Genomic DNA, 12900 nt, shown 5'->3' with positions numbered 1-12900 from the left:
CCCTAGACAGTACAAGTGGAATGTTGTATTGTGACAGCTTTTCATGCCTAGACAGTACTAGTGAAATGTTGTATTGTGACAGCTCTTCATCCCTAGACAGTACTAGTGGAGTGTTGTATTGTGACAGCTCTTCATCCCTAGACAGTACTAGTGGAATGTTGTATTGTGACAGCTCTTCATCCCTAGACAGTACGAGTGGAGTGTTGTATTGTGACAGCTTTTCATCCCTAGACAGTACTAATGGAATGTTGTATTGTGACAGCTCTTCATCCCTAGTCAGTACTAGTGGAGTGTTCCATTGTGACAGCTTTTCATCCCTAGACAGTACTAGTGGAATGTTGTATTGTGACAGCTCTTCATCCCTAGACAGTGCTAGTGGAATGTTGTATTGTGACAGCTCTTCATCCCTAGACATTATTGGTGGAATAATGTATTGTGACAGCTCTTCATCCCTAGACAGTACTAGTGGAGTGTTGTATTGTGACAGCTCTTCATTCCTAGACATTATTGGTGGAATAATGTATTGTGGCAGCTCTTCATTCCTGGACATTATTGGTGGAATAATGTACTGTGACAGCTCTTCATTCCTAGACAGTGCTAGTGGAATGTTGTATTGTGACAGCTCTTCATTCCTGGACATTATTGGTGGAATAATGTACTGTGACAGCTCTTCATTCCTGGACATTATTGGTGGAATAATGTATTGTGACAGCTCTTCATCCCTAGACATTATTGGTGGAATAATGTATTGTGACAGCTCTTCATCCCTAGACATTATTGGTGGAATAATGTATTGTGACAGCTCTTCATCCCTAGACATTATTGGTGGAATAATGTATTGTGACAGCTCTTCATTCCTAGACATTGGTGGAATAATGTATTGTGACAGCTCTTCATCCCTAGACATTATTGGTGGAATAATGTATTGTGACAGCTCTTCATTCCTAGACATTATTGGTGGAATAATGTATTGTGACAGCTCTTCATTCCTAGACATTGGTGGAATAATGTATTGTGACAGCTCTTCATCCCTAGACATTATTGGTGGAATAATGTATTGTGGCAGCTCTTCATCCCTAGACATTATTGGTGGAATAATGTATTGTGACAGCTCTTCATCCCTAGACATTATTGGTGGAGTGTTGTATTGTGACAGCTCTTCATCCCTAGACATTATTGGAGGAATAATGTATTGTGACAGCTCTTCATCCCTAGACAGTACTAGTGGAGTGTTGTATTGTGACAGCTCTTCATTCCTAGACATTGGTGGAATAATGTATTGTGACAGCTCTTCATTCCTAGACATTATTGGTGGAATGTTGTATTGTGACAGCTCTTCATTCCTGGACATTATTGGTGGAATAATGTATTGTGACAGCTCTTCATTCCTAGACATTATTGGTGGAATAATGTATTGTGACAGCTCTTCATTCCTAGACATTATTGGTGGAGTGCTGTATTGTGACAGCTCTTCATTCCTAGACATTATTGGTGGAATAATGTATTGTGACAGCTCTTCATCCCTGGACAGTACTAGTGGAGTGTTGTATTGTGACAGCTCTTCATTCCTAGACATTATTGGTGGAATAATGTATTGTGGCAGCTCTTCATCCCTAGACATTATTGGTGGAATAATGTATTGTGGCAGCTCTTCATCCCTAGACATTATTGGAGGAATGATGTATTGTGGCAGCTTACCTCATCGAAGGTGGTGTTGGGGATGACGACTAACTGTGACTCGTACTGTTTGACTCGCACAATGTTGGGTACTTCTGGACACTTGGGGTGGACGACAGCTCTTGCTCGAATCACCATTTTGTTGATCTCATGGTTGACCTTCATTGTTGATCACCATTAAAAAAAAACAAATATGTATTACACATATCAATAACAGTACAGAACATTTTGTATAGTATAAACAATGACTTCATTTGTATATACACACATACTGATTACGATTTTTGAGTGCTATACTTTTACGATTTTATGAATGCAAAACGTTATTTTATCTTATGCTATCTTGTCGCCCACAAGCAAATTTTTCTTGGTAGCTTTCTGTGGACATTAAATTGATTTCCTTGACTGATTGATTAGATATATGCTCTGATAAGAAATAGCTCATCATTACCATGTCACTTTAGGGTATGCAAAACTTTCAGACCTAGACACAGCCACCGCTGTGCTCCTGCTTTTAAATGCCATAATTCATGGCGCATTCATAACTGTGCTGTTCAGTAACAATCATTCCTTAGTAAAGATATTGCCATTCGGGGCTGCCAAAGTCCCCGGTGTGATGGTAACGTGACACCGCGGGACCCCACCCCTGAAGCTGACAAAAAATGTTTACATACCCAGTAACAGTGCAGGTATCACCGATGTTTCATTGTTCTGCAGATCTCAGTGTTACCCCCCCCCCCCCCCCCCTTTTTCTTTTTTAAATGGCACATTAACACACACAATAAAGAACAATAGTTCCTGCAAACATAAAAATCTCGCAACGGAGATGAATCTCTTACTTGGGTTCTAGATCCCAGATCTAAATAACATGTACCAACTGCGGCTATCAAGTGTATCACCTCATCATCGGCCGATGTCATTCCAGCACACACACAAAAAAGCGTTGTCGAATGTTGCGGGTTTTGTTGCACAAAGCGTTGTTAAATGTTGCGGGTTTTGTTGCATAAAGTGATGTCAAATGTTGCGGGTTTTGTTGCATAAAGTGATGTCAAATGTTGCGGGTTTTGTTGCATAAAGTGATGAATGACCCAAGTGGCTCGTGCGTGTTCCTGGTTAAAAGTGGGTTGCGTCTGAAGATCGCATCTGTACATCGGACCATGGGAACATCGGTACGCTCCCGAGCACAGGAGTGAATCATCTTTTGTTTGTCTGTCCGTTGTTTTTCATTCCAAGCGCGTTGTTTCTTTTCTTTTCTTTCTTTTTTTAATTCAAAGCGCGCGCTTTTTTTTTGCTTTTTTTTCTTTTTCTTTTCTTCCAAATAAATCGGCAGTGGTGTCACAATTGATGGCGACATCCCCTTCACTCTTCCGCATTTTCTCTCCGGATTTGCACAGGTCTCAGAATGGCCTCTGTGGGACCTTTCTGCAGTAGTAACGCCCAACTGACAGACGTTATTCAATAAAGATTTTTTTTTAATTTTTTTTTAATGAAATGAAAAAGCCCATTTACTCGTTTTCGCGTAGCTCTCACATCGCTGTAAATCAGTATTACAGAGTATCAGGTGCCTGTGGCTGAAATATCGAAATTAGTGTAAATGTGTGTCACGTGCTTATGGCTGTAATGTGGGATCTACGTCAGTGTTACAGTGTCAGGTACCCATGGCTGTAATGTGGGATCTACATCAGTGTTACAGTGTGTCAGGTGCCTGTAATGTGGGATCTACATCAGTGTTACAGTGTGTCAGGTACCTATGGCTTTAATGTGGGATCTATATCAGTGTTACAGTGTGTCAGGTGCCTGTAATGTGGGATCTACATCAGTGTTACAGTGTGTCAGGTGCCTGTAATGTGGGATCTACATCAGTGTTACAGTGTGTCAGGTACCTACGGCTGTAATGTGGGATCTATATCAGTGTTACAGTGTGTCAGGTGCCTGTAATGTGGGATCTATATCAGTGTTACAGTGTGTCACGTACCTATGGCTGTAATGTGGATCTATATCAGTGCTACAGTGTCACGTACCTATGGCTGTAATGTGGGATCTATATCAGTGCTACAGTGTCACGTACCTATGGCTGTAATGTGGGATCTACATCAGTGTTACAGTGTCAGGTACCTGTAATGTGGGATCTACATCAGTGTTACAGTGTGTCAGGTACCTATGGCTGTAATGTGGGATCTACATCAGTGTTACAGTGTGTCAGGTACCTATGGCTGTAATGTGGGATCTACATCAGTGTTACAGTGTGTCAGGTACCTATGACTATAATGTGGGATCTACATCAGTGTTACAGTGTGTCAGGTACCTATGGCTGTAATGTGGGATCTACATCAGTGTTACAGTGTGTCAGGTACCTATGACTATAATGTGGGGTCTACATCCGTGTTACAGTGTGTCAGGTACCTATGGCTGTAATGTGGGGTCTACATCAGTGTTACAGTGTGTCAGGTGCCTGTAATGTGGGGTCTACATCAGTGTTACAGTGTGTCAGGTACCTATGACTATAATGTGGGGTCTACATCCGTGTTACAGTGTGTCAGGTACCTATGGCTGTAATGTGGGGTCTACATCAGTGTTACAGTGTGTCAGGTACCTATGACTATAATGTGGGATCTACATCAGTGTTAGTGTGTCAGGTACCTACGGCTGTAATGTGGGATCTATATCAGTTAGTGTGTCAGGTACCTATGGCTGTAATGTGGGATCTACATCAGTGTTAGTATGTCAGGTACCTATGGCTGTAATGTGGGATCTATATCAGTGCTAGTGTGTCAGGTGTCTATGGCTGTAATGTGGGATGTAAATCAGTGTCACAGTGTCAGGTGCCTGTGGCTGTAATGTGGGATGTAAATCAGTGTTAGTGTCAGGTGGCTGTGGCTGTAATGTGGGATCCATATCAGTGTTACAGTGTTTCAGGTGCCTGTGGCTGTAATGTGGGATGTAAATCAGTGTTACAGTGTCAGGTGCCTGTGGCTGTAATGTGGGATGTAAATCAGTGTTACAGTGTCAGGTGCCTGTGGCTGTAATGTGGGATGTAAATCAGTGTCACAGTGTCAGGTGCCTGTGGCTGTAATGTGGGATGTAAATCAGTGTTAGTGTCAGGTGGCTGTGGCTGTAATGTGGGATCCATATCAGTGTTACAGTGTTTCAGGTGCCTGTGGCTGTAATGTGGGATGTAAATCAGTGTTAGTGTCAGGTGCCTGTGGCTGTAATGTGGGATGTAAATCAGTGTTACAGTGTGCCAGGTGCCTGTGGCTGAAATGTGGGATGTAAATCAGTGTTACAGTGTCAGGTGCCTGTGGCTGTAACGTGGAATCTACAGACCACACTGCGACTTGTGTACCCTCCACCTCCGCCCATCCTATTTCCCCCCTCCCCCCTCTTTTCACTCTTTGGCCGGTGGACAGTTGACGGAGTGCTGATGGCCAGTTCCCCGAGAAAACCAGGGTTGAAGCAACAGGCTTAGAGATGTGGTCAGAATGTTCTCTCTGCTCACTGCCCGATATATCTCTTCTCCTCCCCCGCCCCATTCAATCCCCATTCAATTGGTCAATTGGTCACAGATCAATCCAGGAGGCCCTGATTGTGTATTTGAACGACTGGTTCATTAGTTTGCCTGGGTGAGTATATGGAAGGGGATAAAACTGGTTCAGTGGTTGACACTTATGATCGGGAAGGCCTGGGTTTGAATCTAACTAGCACAGGGTGAGTGTGAGGGAGAAGATCGAACTGGTTCAGTAGTGGACACATTATTAGGATTCCATCCTGTTCCTTGATAATGAGAAAGCTGAACAACCTGGCTGAAGGCGGCACTGCGGAGGGCAGATCTGTTAACGTTGGGCCGTGTGCTGCATCGTTTGAGTGAACACCAGGAAAAGAACACACCATGGTTCTGTTTGTGGTGTGAGGGCAGTGACAGCGTGCACCTGTCCTCTGCTTGCCACCCTTCCCACTCCTGCCTACCCAACCCTCTTACCAGTACAAACCACACACATCTGGTAAAGTTCTGACTTTAGGAGGTCCTACCCAGCCCTCTTACCAGTACAAACCACACACATCTGGTAAAGTTCTGACTTTAGGAGGTCCTAGCCACCACACACATCTGGTAAAGTTCTGACTTTAGGAGGTCCTAGCCACCACACACATCTGGTAAAGTTCTGACTCTAGGAGGTCCTAGCCACCACACACATCTGGTAAAGTTCTGACTTTAGGAGGTCCTACCCACCACACACATCTGGTAAAGTTCTGACTTTAGGAGGTCCTACCCACCACACACATCTGGTAAAGTTCTGACTTTAGGAGGTCCTACCCAGCCCTCTCACCAGTACAAACCACACACATCTGGTAAAGTTCTGACTTTAGGAGGTCCTACCCAGCCCTCTCACCAGTACAAACCACACACATCTGGTAAAGTTCTGACTTTAGGAGGTCCTACCCAGCCCTCTCACCAGTACAAACCACACACATCTGGTAAAGTTCTGACTTTAGGAGGTCCTACCCAGCCCTCTTACCAGTACAAACCACACACATCTGGTACAGTTCTGACTTTAGGAGGTCCTACCCAGCCCTCTTACCAGTACAAACCACACACATCTGGTAAAGTTCTGACTTTAGGAGGTTTTAAAACAAAAGGATAACCTCCCCCCAACTGATCTTTTGAAACATCAAAGATGCAATGAAAGTAACTAAAGCATAAAGTGAAATAACAGCAAAAAACAAAACGAAAACAAAAACAGAAAAAGCCCTCACACGCCGTAGATAGACGGAATAAAAATAAGAATAACAATAAGAAAAACTTCATTATCTCCAACTGGAGAAATGTGGAAAGAAAATGCAACAAAAAACGTACAATGCCTCTGCGAACAAAGCAGTAGTCTCTTGGATGCATTGGGTACTGAAAACAAAGGTAAGGAGTAGACATGCTGTATCGTCTATCTTGAAGTAAATTGATATTCAGTTTGTGTTTTGATGTATGAGTTAATTTATATCAAAGGAAATAATTTGCGACACCAACGTATTCGTATAACTTAAAACTCTTGTCCTGAGATGGTTTCATGTATTTTTACAAAACAGATTTCAGTGTGTGTGTGTGGGGGGGGAGGGGGGGGGGGAGTCGGGGAGGGGGGGAGCGGGGGGAGAGGGGGACATGTGCATTTGTTTGTTTAACTGTGCGAACATGAGTATATTCAAATGTGTATATTCATGCATGTGTTGAACTGTGCACATGCACACACACCTGTGTGCATGTATGCACAAAAAGGCTACGTGTATGATTTCAGCACATATCTTCTTCTTCTTCTGCGTTCGTGGGCTGCAACTCCCACGTTCACTCGTATGCACACGAGTGGGCTTTTACGTGTATGACCGTTTTTACCCCCCGCCATGTAGGCAGCCATACTCCGTTTTCGGGGGTGTGCATGCTGGGTATGTTCTTGTTTCCATAACCGACCGAACGCTGACATGGATTATAGGATCTTTAACCTGCGTATTTGATCTTCTGCTTGCAAATACACACGAAGGGGGTTCAGGCACTAGCAGGTCTGCACATATGTTGACCTGGGAGATCGTAAAAATCTCCACCCTTCACCCACCAGACGCCGTCACCGTGATTCGAACCCGGGACCCTCAGATTGACAGCACATATCAATAATTATTTATGTAACTGTCATTGATACATTTCTCCCCATTTCTTTTACTTTATATAAGTTTTGTTACAATCACTGTAGACCTAATAAAAATTACTATTTTCATTTATTGCTGACACTCTTTTATCTCTTACCTTTGAAATACTGCACAACAGATTGAATTGTTACATTCTACAAATATTGCACAACAGATGAAATGCTACATTCTATTACACACCAACAACACATCAGCCAAATAATAATCTCTCTGACTGATCGCCCTCTCCGGGCCGCCCATTTTGTTGACACACACTCGTCACTCCACTCACGGGGTATTTGTAGACCCAGTGGATGACTTCACTGTTACTATCGTCATCAGTGTCGATGATATCAACTCGAATGGAGTGCGGGTCCCACCCACTCCAGAACTTGAGGTCCATCTGCAAAATTCCTGAAACCTATTCATTTCATCGCCACAATTCAGAAATTGCTGGATATGCCTCCCTCCCTGCCAGCTTTTTTTTTTTTTTTTTTTTTTTTTTTTTCCAAAGGTCAGGCTCTTCTTTTGTGAGTCGTCCTTGACTTTCTTTCAAACTGGAAACAGTTATGATCATTTTAAGTTCTGTGTTCTTGATAGATAATGAAATGTTCCTGAGGTAGGGTATAATGCTATGGCCATTTACATCTGAAGACGAAACAAGTATCTTTTATCTATCATACTTTTCAGCTTTGTTCAACAAATATGAACAGAAAGTGTTTGTGTATACGTGTGAGAAAAAAACGACGGACACATTTTCAGTGTTTGTTCATTCTTTAAATCTTATATATATATATATATATATATATATATATATATATATATATATATATATATATATGTATGTATGTATGTATTTATCTATTATTTATTCACTTTTTTTTCAAGGCCTGACTAAGCGCGTTGGGTTACGCTGCTGGTCAGGCATCTGCTTGACAGATGTGGTGTAGCGTATATGGATTTGTCCGAACGCAGTGACGCCTCCTTGAGCTACTGAAACTGAAACTGATCTTAAAATCAACGTCTTTTCACTTCAAGTTTATGAAAGTTTGTTTGTTGTTTGGGTTTTTTGTTTGTTTGTTTGTTTGTTCGTTGTGTGTGTGTGTGTGTGTGTGTGTGTGTGTGTGTGTGTGTGTGTGTGTGTGTGTGTGTGTGTATGTGTGTGTTTACGATGTGGTGTGTCAGAGTGTGTCAGCGTGTCGGTGTCACTGTGCTGTCCAGTGGGCACTGACTCCAACTCTGTGTCTAATCATGGTTAATCTGAATAGAGCAGACACTTTAGTGGAGATTGGGTGAATATTGATAATCATACTACTACTACTACTATTTTTACTACTACTTATGATGATGATGATGATGATGATGACGATGATGATGGTGATGATGATGATGATGATGATGATGGTGATGATGATGATGATGACGATGATGATGATGATGGTGATGATGATGATGGTGACGACGACAGTGAACACATGTTCAGTGCTTTTTGACTCACTGTGTAAACAAAGTAAGTCTATGTATTAACCCGGTGTTCGGTTGTGTGTGTGTGTGTGTGTGTGTGTGTGTGTGTGTGTGTCCATGGTAAACTTTAACATTGCCATTTTCTCTGGAAATACTTTGCCAGTTGACACCAAATTTGGCATAAAAATAGGAAAAATTCAGTTCTTTCCAGTCATCTTGTTTAAAACAATATTGCACTTCTGGGATGGGCACCAAAAAATTTAAAAAAAGAAGCCAAATTATATGCAAACTTAATTTACTGTTATATTCATAAGGTCGCCATTTTGTTTTAAGTTGTTGACCTGACCGTTCAATCCTATATTCAATCAACAATATGCGATAACATGTGATGGAAAGTTGGAGAAGGAGACCGTTAAATATTCATTCAGAGAAAGATTTGTGAACGCCTCATCACTTACTGGATTATGCCCCAAACTGCCATAAAAATATCAACAAAATCAGTTCGAATTAACAGTCAAGAATGATAAACTATGAGAGTTAATACCCTTGATGAAACGTAAAAATTTCCAGTCTGGACTTTTCTCAAAATGAAGTCCTTTTCACTTCATACGACGTTTATAAGTACTTGTACTTGGCTCTACATGTTATTAGTTTATCAAAATACTCAATTTTCATATCAACTTTAAAACTAGAATTAACATAAATGAGAAACTAAATCGACCGTATCGAACATTCCCGGCGGGTGTAACTAAACTTGTACATCTATCTAGATCCAGTGAAAACGGCTAAATGTTGTAGTGTGATTGCCACGTCTCCTTTACCGCGGACATTAAAAGAATTTTTAATTGCCCTTAAAGATTTTTTGAATGCCCAAAATACACCAGAACAATATGATTTAAACAGCGTTCTCACTGCGAATACCGCAATCGATTTATCGCCCTTTAAAGAAGCATGTTTAAATGTTAAATTTTTTAACGTCAGTTAAGGAGCCACCATGGTGTATTGGGTAAGACAGTTTCTTCTCGCCAGAACACGGGGAGCTTTATAATAGCAAATACAGAACACATTTTAACGATTAGATTTCTTTTTCTTAAGTGTATCACAAGCGAGTCTGAAGGCCTTGCCTCTCTTGTTCTCACATACAGCTCAAAAGACTTTAATCCATGTAGAAAACCTCATTCATTGTAAATGACAAAATCACACACATTGCTGTATTAGAATACAACTACTACTGGTACTAACTAAACTTTGTATAGCGCCCTTTCTCTCCAAGAACTCAGGGATCTTTACATGAAAGAAAATACTCGTACAACTCAAAATGATATGAACCACTCGTGACCATTCACTCCCTCTCTCTTCTCACCACTCCCTCCCCCATCCTCCCTTGCCTCATTCTTCATTCATGCAAAGAAGCAGGAAACCAAGAGAGTTGGGACTTTGTGTGTACAGCAACAGGCAGAGAGTCCAACTGACGGATAGGACGTGGAGCGTTGTTGGGACTTTGTGTGTACAGCAACAGGCAGAGAGTCCAACTGACGGATAGGACGTGGAGCGTTGTTGGGACTTTGTGTGTACAGCAACAGGCAGAGAGTCCAACTGACGGATAGGACGTGGAGCGTTGTTGGGACTTTGTGTGTACAGCAACAGGCAGAGAGTCCAACTGACGGATAGGACGTGAGCGTTGTTGGGACTTTGTGTGTATAGCAACAGGCAGAGAGTCCAACTGATGGATAGGACGTGCAGCGTTGTTGGGACTTTGTGAGAACAGCAACAGGCAGAGAGTCCAACTGACGGATAGGACGTGGAGCGTTGTTGGGACTTTGTGTACAGCAACAGGCAGAGAGTCCAACTGACGGATAGGACGTGGAGTGTTGTTGGGACTTTGTGTGTACAGCAACAGGCAGAGAGTCCAACTGACGGATAGGACGTGGAGCGTTGTTGGGACTTTGTGTGTACAGCAACAGGCAGAGAGTCCAACTGACGGATAGGACGTGGAGCGTTGTTGGGACTTTGTGTACAGCAACAGGCAGAGAGTCCAACTGACGGATAGGACGTGGAGCGTTGTTGGGACTTTGTGTGTACAGCAACAGGCAGAGAGTCCAACTGATGGATAGGACGTGGAGCGTTGTTGGGACTTTGTGAGAACAGCAACAGGCAGAGAGTCCAACTGACGGATAGGACGTGAGCGTTGTTGGGACTTTGTGTGTACAGCAACAGGCAGAGAGTCCAACTGACGGATAGGACGTGGAGCGTTGTTGGGACTTTGTGTGTACAGCAACAGGCAGAGAGTCCAACTGACGGATAGGACGTGGAGCGTTGTTGGGACTTTGTGTGTACAGCAACAGGCAGAGAGTCCAACTGACGGATAGGACGTGGAGCGTTGTTGGGACTTTGTGTGTACAGCAACAGGCAGAGAGTCCAACTGACGGATAGGACGTGGAGCGTTGTTGGGACTTTGTGTGTACAGCAACAGGCAGAGAGTCCAACTGACGGATAGGACGTGGAGCGTTGTTGGGACTTTGTGTGTACAGCAACAGGCAGAGAGTCCAACTGATGGATAGGACGTGGAGCGTTGTTGGGACTTTGTGTGTACAGCAACAGGCAGAGAGTCCAACTGACGGATAGGACGTGGAGTGTTGTTGGGACTTTGTGTGTACAGCAACAGGCAGAGAGTCCAACTGACGGATAGGACGTGGAGCGTTGTTGGGACTTTGTGTGTACAGCAACAGGCAGAGAGTCCAACTGACGGATAGGACGTGGAGCGTTGTTTTAGATATGAGGAGCAGCAAAGAGGAAAAAGCATTCGCTATTGGTTGACACAAGGAATTTTCATAAGGTCAGAGGAGAGCGGAGAGTTCTCAAAAAAGATAGGTGTGGAAAGAAGAATAGGTAGCAGAGACATGCAAGTTTGTAACTAATTCTCGCTTCAACCAGTAACCAGTGCAAAATATGGAGGTGAGGAGAATTGTGATCAGTATGTGGGACTCAGAGAGTCACACAGGTAGCATTGTTCATTTTGTTTTGACGTTGTTTTAATCTGTTGTAAATTATGGTGACAACCTATAATAACAGAACTACAACAGTCGATTGATAAAGTACAAAACCATGTACACACACACACACACACACACACATGTGCGCAAACACACACAACGCACAAATGGTGGCACATATCCACACGCAAATGAACAGGTTTCACTCCCATTTTCTCTCACACTACATTACCTCTGTGTCATAAAATGCTCTTGGCTTTATGTCAGTGAATGAGCCATAGACTGCAACAAGAAAAACATTATTGATGAGTGACAATGATAATTCATAATAATAGTAAACATAATAATAACACTTCAAACAGAAATCAACAATTGGTGCAGCCATACATTCACAGACCCAATGTTAGAAATACCAGTTTTCAATCCAAGCTTTTCTCTGAGATATTTTAATGAAACTCAGTGCATAAAAATACCAAATGCGCACTTCTTCAGATTTAAATCATCTTAATTGTAATAATATTCTAAATCCCCATGTTCATACCCCCCTATCCCCCCACCCCCACGCCCCCTCAAAACAAAACAAACAAACAAACAAACAAAACCATGTTACAACCAGCAATGTGAGCCAAGGAAACACTGGTGACATTTACAATGCCTACCTCTGTACTCAAACAGACCGAAATCCTTCATGAAGCGGCGCCAGACTTTGATATGGGGCCGATTCACAAACATTTCCCAGCCTTCAGCAGCAGATATTGCCTGTTGTTTTACAGAATTGACAGCATCATCTGCCAGACTTTTCATCAGTTCCATCTCCGACAGAGCACTGGCAATTTGAACAAGAAAAACACCATCTGTAATCTTATTTGATAAATCTGTGGACATCATTTCCACCACTTCATGCGACACTTTTCTTTTTTTTTTCTTTTTTTTTGCCGGTTTAGCTTGCAAAAAGAACTTTAAACAAAACGAATTTAAAGAAAATGATAAAATAAAATGTAAAAATTTAATTAAAAAAAAAAAAAAGAGGCATGGGAGCATACTCTGAACCTTTGCAGTTGGATCAAGATCAAGGTCCAATGAATCTTTTCATTGTTTCAACATC

This window comes from Babylonia areolata, chromosome 19, assembly GCF_041734735.1.
Source record: "Babylonia areolata isolate BAREFJ2019XMU chromosome 19, ASM4173473v1, whole genome shotgun sequence".
NCBI classification, from domain to species: Eukaryota; Metazoa; Mollusca; class Gastropoda; order Neogastropoda; family Buccinidae; genus Babylonia; species Babylonia areolata.
The sequence above is the reverse complement of the archived record's forward strand: the minus strand, read 5'-3'. Positions refer to the sequence as shown.